The sequence below is a fragment of the Manduca sexta genome, chromosome 1 (genome assembly GCF_014839805.1).
Source record: "Manduca sexta isolate Smith_Timp_Sample1 chromosome 1, JHU_Msex_v1.0, whole genome shotgun sequence".
NCBI classification, from domain to species: Eukaryota; Metazoa; Arthropoda; class Insecta; order Lepidoptera; family Sphingidae; genus Manduca; species Manduca sexta.
In genome coordinates this window covers 2,230,008-2,236,308 of record NC_051115.1, presented here as the reverse complement: position 1 = coordinate 2,236,308, position 6,301 = coordinate 2,230,008, and positions in this window count along the sequence as shown.

The following is a 6,301-nucleotide window of genomic DNA, read 5'->3' as shown; positions in this document are numbered from 1 at the left end:
AATCGAGCCACTTTCTTCTCTCGTAATTCAGTCGTACAAAGGTAAAAAGTTTTGAGGAAAGTAGACATGATTCATAAAGTTATTAGGGACACCTCGTTTTTGCTATATCAAATGTTTTTTTCCTCCAAACTTCGCTGAATGAATCACTTTTTCACCGCAAATTTACATATTGTCGACAGTTCTATGTACTAATTTGTTTTGATTTGTTTAAATATGTTGCGTAAAATACTTGGAATAGCTATTGTAGGGAGAATTTTTTCGATTACGTATACAGGACAACTTTTTTTATATATTTTTTTCACGGGAAAAAAAGCGTTATCGCTACCCCCACTTGGAGGGCGAGGGGAATTTTAGCTTTTTTTTCGCTGATGTATATACTATACAGAACATAACCAACAAACTGTTTGCTGAAGAATATGTAGGCACTTTTTTAATTAATTGTTTTTGTCGAATTAGATTTAAATATGACTAACCAAGTTAAGATTGTACTATATTTGGTCAGTAATTAGAGGCTTATATAATTATTAATCTTACCATAGTGGAATTTATCTCTATTATCGGACATATTTGTAACTCGTATCAGCTCATCTATACGCCTATTAAACGTGCTATGGCCTCACACCATAAATCGATATGGTTCGACTGGAAGCGTAAAAAAACAAACGTATACGCGCTACAAATACGTCCATGATATAGATTTGTTAATACTAAAATTTTAGTGATTTGAAGGTATAGAAAATTCTGTAAAAAAGATCTTTTACAGAATTTCTAGAACCTTTAATGTTATATTATTATAAATAAAGATCCCTTTATTGTCCCTTTATATTCATTAATTCATTACATGCGGTATGAGTTTCAAAATTAATGGCGGTATTAAAATATTGTTATAAATTTCTCGGTACGTTATTTATATTGAAATTACCTTGCTGAAACACCCACTGCCCTTGTTATTGATAGCGTCAAATTAAAATGTTGAATGAGTTCTTTTGGCTCGGTCATGGATACGGTCCGATATTTAAATTGTCGATATTTTGGCTATCGATCATCGATACTTGGAAGCTTTTAAAATATACCATAAGAACAGAAGATATAGAGTTGATATTCTTTATGAAAATTCATTAAATGGTTATTTTCCTAAACCCAATTTTTTTTAAGTATATATATGAAAAATATTTATTCCGAGACTCGTATAAAAGGTTATTTTACTTTAAAATAATTAGCTCTAAGTATTGAAGACGAAGGTATCGATACCTACATATTTATAGCTATTAGTAATAAGTTGAGAATTAAATGATTTTGTTTATTTGATCAATTGTCGCGTAGAAAGCCATCGATTTATTTTCTTTAGCCAGAAACACTGACATCATCCAGTTATAAAATACTATTCAAATTTGGAATCTGAGTTATACACTTTAGATCCTTAGTATCGACATAACGATATGCAGTGGTATCGATAAATACCAACACTTCCATCCTAGTGGCGAATATGGTATGTTTTGTGAAAAATTACACTTCGACTCCCAAGAAGGTACCGTTACTGTAACCGCGCATTAACTACATGATGTTTAAATTATTGTGTACTTATACCGGACCCCGTGTGGGGTACGAACCAGTTCATTTGCCTATTTTTTATTCGCTGTCGGGATTTTAATATAACTGATGGGGCTGTCCGCTTGATGGTAAGTGAGATTGAGAGTAAAAAAATCTTGAGAATTTGAATTATGTATTACAGCGTTCGAGGAGACATTGTATTGCTCATGTCATATTGGGACTGATGGGGAGTCTCATCTCATACTTTGAAAAGTCAAACATTAAACATCAATATTTTAAGTATTGGTTGTGATTGATTATCAGGTGCGATTTTTGGACGATAGAAGTCAGGCAAATGCTGTCAATAAGCTTTTACGAAAGTGGTTTTAAAATGTATCTCAAGTTTGCAAAATTTTGATATATTTATCTTATAACAGAAGCTAAGCTAAAGCTAAGGAATAAGTCCATAATTTGTTGGGAAGATCACCACACAGTTTCTGCTTATCGACAATCTGTAAACGTGTTGTCAATGTTTAAGCATAAAGAAGAAAAACACTGCTACTCTTTAAGTTTGTATACCAAACAGTACCCACCACAGTTGTTTTGCACAATACCCAAAACCGTCTACGTAGGTAAAACTGAGCAAAACACGGGTCATGTTTACGAATTCCATTCATACTAATATGCATGTTAAGCATACCCAGAAGCGTACACCTTGCACGCGTTGCTTCGTAACACATGCTTGAGCAACGTTTTTGCCGGTTGCTATCATTACGATGTAATGGTGGTGTTACAGTTGTCAGTTGTCGCAGGTCAGTGTCGTTGCAACAGACGCCGGCATGCCGCGCTAGGGTTGTCAACTCATATTTATGAATCTTGAAATATTTTTTTCGATTTGTTGTTTAGAGCACATTTTTTTGCACTGCAGTTATTACAACGATTCTAATAAGGATGTTAAAATGTACAGAAAAATATAAATTTCAACTAAAATATCTTTATATGTTCATTAACTGACGCTGAAATACGACTCTGTATGAATTTAGATCCGATATAAATGATAGCACTTGTTAACTTTAGTGCCCTAAAACTGCTGGATGCACAATATGGTATACTCAAGTTGTCCCTCGTAACATTGTTAATCACACGTAAAGACGTCAACTATATGATCAAATGCTTCATTTCATTAATAATTACCTTAAGTTATTCCAAGACAAATTCTAGATAACTTTATGGGCCCTATTTTGTTTCGAGAACAGTTTACATGTGTATCATTCTTGAAAGGTCAGCACCGCGCTCAAGTACTCTAATATTATGACAGGCTGCGGTTATCACTTGCCTAAGAAATTATATTGTTATACCTATTCGTTTTGATGCTAAACATATAAAACTGTTTTACACTTAAACCAGATGTATCTAGGAGTCATTTTTTATAAATAGATAGTATTTTCTTTGGTTTTTGACATTTATAGTTTTAACGCTAGCAACCCTACGCCGCGCTGTCATTACGTTCGCAATCGCTGATTAGATATCGCCGAGACGATTGTTACGTTCCGTGCAATATGATAGCGTCATTTATTTTTTAATTTATCTGTTATATCTTTCATTATCTTTAGATCGTTATTGTAAGCCACATTTATTATGAACCATAAATTAAATTTTGAAAAGTATATATTAATACGTAGATTTCTTTTACGTCCTCTAAGGTTTAAGAAAAATATGATTTATTATTTAATGGGTTAGATATATTTTAATAGAACTACTTGTGTTGTGAATTCGGTGTGATCCTGAGTTCTTCCGGACAGGTCAATAAAAAAAAAATGAGTGTCCTGCCAGAGATCGAGGTTTGTAATCGATGGCAATAAGTTTGCAAACACCGGCAGTCTCGAATCTCCCAATGCGTACTGTAAAATCTATTTATGCATTGGCCTTATGACAAGATAAGGTCCATTTTAATATTTCTGATATCTTGACTTCCAATATCACAATTGGAGGTGAGAGGTTGGAGATGGTCAGGGACTTATTTATCTTGGTCATATTTTGATATTTGGTAAGAGCATCAATTCATACAATAACAACCATGTCAACACCAAACTTAAGTCGAGTAAATCAGTACAGACGAGTATCAACTCGGCAGATCATCAAAGGCTAATTTAGTTTGTCTGTCCTTATGATAAATATACCTTGTTTATTAATATCGCGGTAAATGGTCAATAAAAATTATCAGATTGCGTGACACTTCCACATAAAATTATGTACATTTTGTACCTTGCACTCGCGAAGGATGCGAATTTAAGACGGTCATTAATCAATAAAACAAGTAATTATTATGAATTTACTAAATTGAGTTACACGCGAATTACATTAACTTAATGGAGCTATGATTATTATTTCTAGAAATTTGTTGGTGGGTTTAATAGGTTAGCATTATAGGTTGGGCTGTAACTGAGATGGCGTTGGATTGCCCAAATAAGATACCCTCGGGGTACCAATGCAAAATAGTGGGTGAATAGACAAATTGACCAAAAATACATACGGTATCATTAAACTATAGTATATTAATATGCGTATGTAAAGAAAATTCCGACAATTTATTGTTAATTCACCAACTTTGACTAAATAGAATTTTCCAAATTCAAATAAAACTGAAGCGACTAAATATATCACGAATGGGATTTGTATAGGTATTAATTCGTAGATTATGGGAATGTTTAGAATTTTTATGGTATTTTTATAACCACCATACGGCTTCACAATGTTTATACAGGTGCGGTCTACATCATGACTGTTAGAATACATAGCATAAAATATATTCGTAGCGAAAACTTTATAAGTATAATGATGACAAAAATATCAATTTTGATAGGTGGAATATGTTTTGTTTTAGATTTGCGTATCTGTATTAAAATAAAAATAATAGCTACTGGGTCTTGGGTCCAGGTTTAACAAAGAAAATTTACTAAATATGTAAGAATTAGCGATGTGTTATTATGCAACTAATTGTAATAAATATTTTATCCTATGTCATCATTAAAATATATTTTATTTTAATTCAAGCATGACGACACGCGCGGGTTGCTCCTCTGTTGTTAAGCCCTAAGCCTGGCCATCAATGACAAGTTTTAGACACACAAATGTCATAATTTAGGAAATATAACTTTTACTGAAAGAATTGGCCGTTACGAAGAACTTTGAGTTACGAAATATTGTATGGCTTCACACTATCTTTAACCCTTCAATATTATGTACTACAATATTCATGAACATAAATTTTTTGAGCCAATATTTTCTGATGCTACTTAGGCCGACCATTTTGAACTACGCTAGTATTGTAGCTATGTAGCGAGTATACCAATAAATAAACATGTCTTAACTACAAAACATAAGTCGAGAAAACTAGTGCAGATAAGTGATTAAATTTCTCGATATTCGATTAAAATACTGGCACAGTCGGAACTAGGCTTTAAGAAGGAGGTGTGAAGAAGCAGTCATGTGCAAAACGGTTTGCCCAAAAACATTTGCGTCACTATCAAGCAGATGTTCAATATGGCGCCGATCGTTTATTGATAATTCTTGTATCATCGTGTGAGTTTTTACATTAAATTTGGCAAGATGACTTGCAATTTTTGAACACACGTATTGTTTGTGTATGGAAACGAAATGTCCGACATTAATGAAAGATTTTTATTTTTATACAAATACTTATTTATTTAAACAAAGTATATATATTCCACCCTTACCAAATTATCTCTATTCGTCTAAGCTTTTATTTCATAACATATAAAACATGTTATCTCATTCTAAACATTCACATCTGATTTGCTGTACCTGTCACCTTGCATAACAGAGTTTTCTTTCATTATTCTTGTATCAATTTACATGAGTTGTAACATTTGATAGTTCAATGACGCTTTATATGCTATTGTTGGACAATTATCCAATTGCTTTCCTGATAGTTAATGAGTCAATTGATTGTTGTCATGTGCACTTATGTGGACAATACAGTATTTATATAGTTATGTTTTATGTGTAATTTTTTCAAACATGCGAGCTAAACTAAGCTTAGTTCTTGGTCTGCGAATCGGCGAAAAGGCATAAAAATATATAAATCAAAATTTGTCGTGCAGAAAAATGACATAGCACTATGACGTCAGCGTGAAATCGATAGTAACAGATAAGCGTGATAAGGTGGTACATTTGTCATTAATAGATTTTTTTATGAGCATTGTAGTGATTGTGGCGGAATGACCTTATTTACAGCGGCGGACTCCGCAAGGTTATCTACGAGCCCTGGTGCCTTTCATATCGATTTATTTGTGCTTTTCACGTGTCTACGAAATCCGTACGTTATATACTATATTCTTGCGGTTTCGTTGCGTGGATGTGTTTTTCAAAACGTCAGAAAATCTCAATGTGTGGTAATCGGAAGTAAAATAAATTTATATCAATTCGAATTAACCTGCCAGTTTTCAATGAAATGTTTTTTAGACTTATTCATGAGGAGAAATTTTCGAAGTTCGTTATTTTAATTTATTAAATACATTGTTATTTTATACTTACAAACTAACTAAATATAACCCCAATAACATATAATTATGTCGTGTATTATAAATAGGACATAAAATTTAATAACTGGGATAAGTATCTACACAGAAAATACACTGAGTTTCAAGTCTATTCATTATTAAAGTCCATTTGACCACGGATGAGTTAATACTTTATAATGACGCTATAGCTCATCCGTGGACAAACATATATATAATTTAAACAAGAA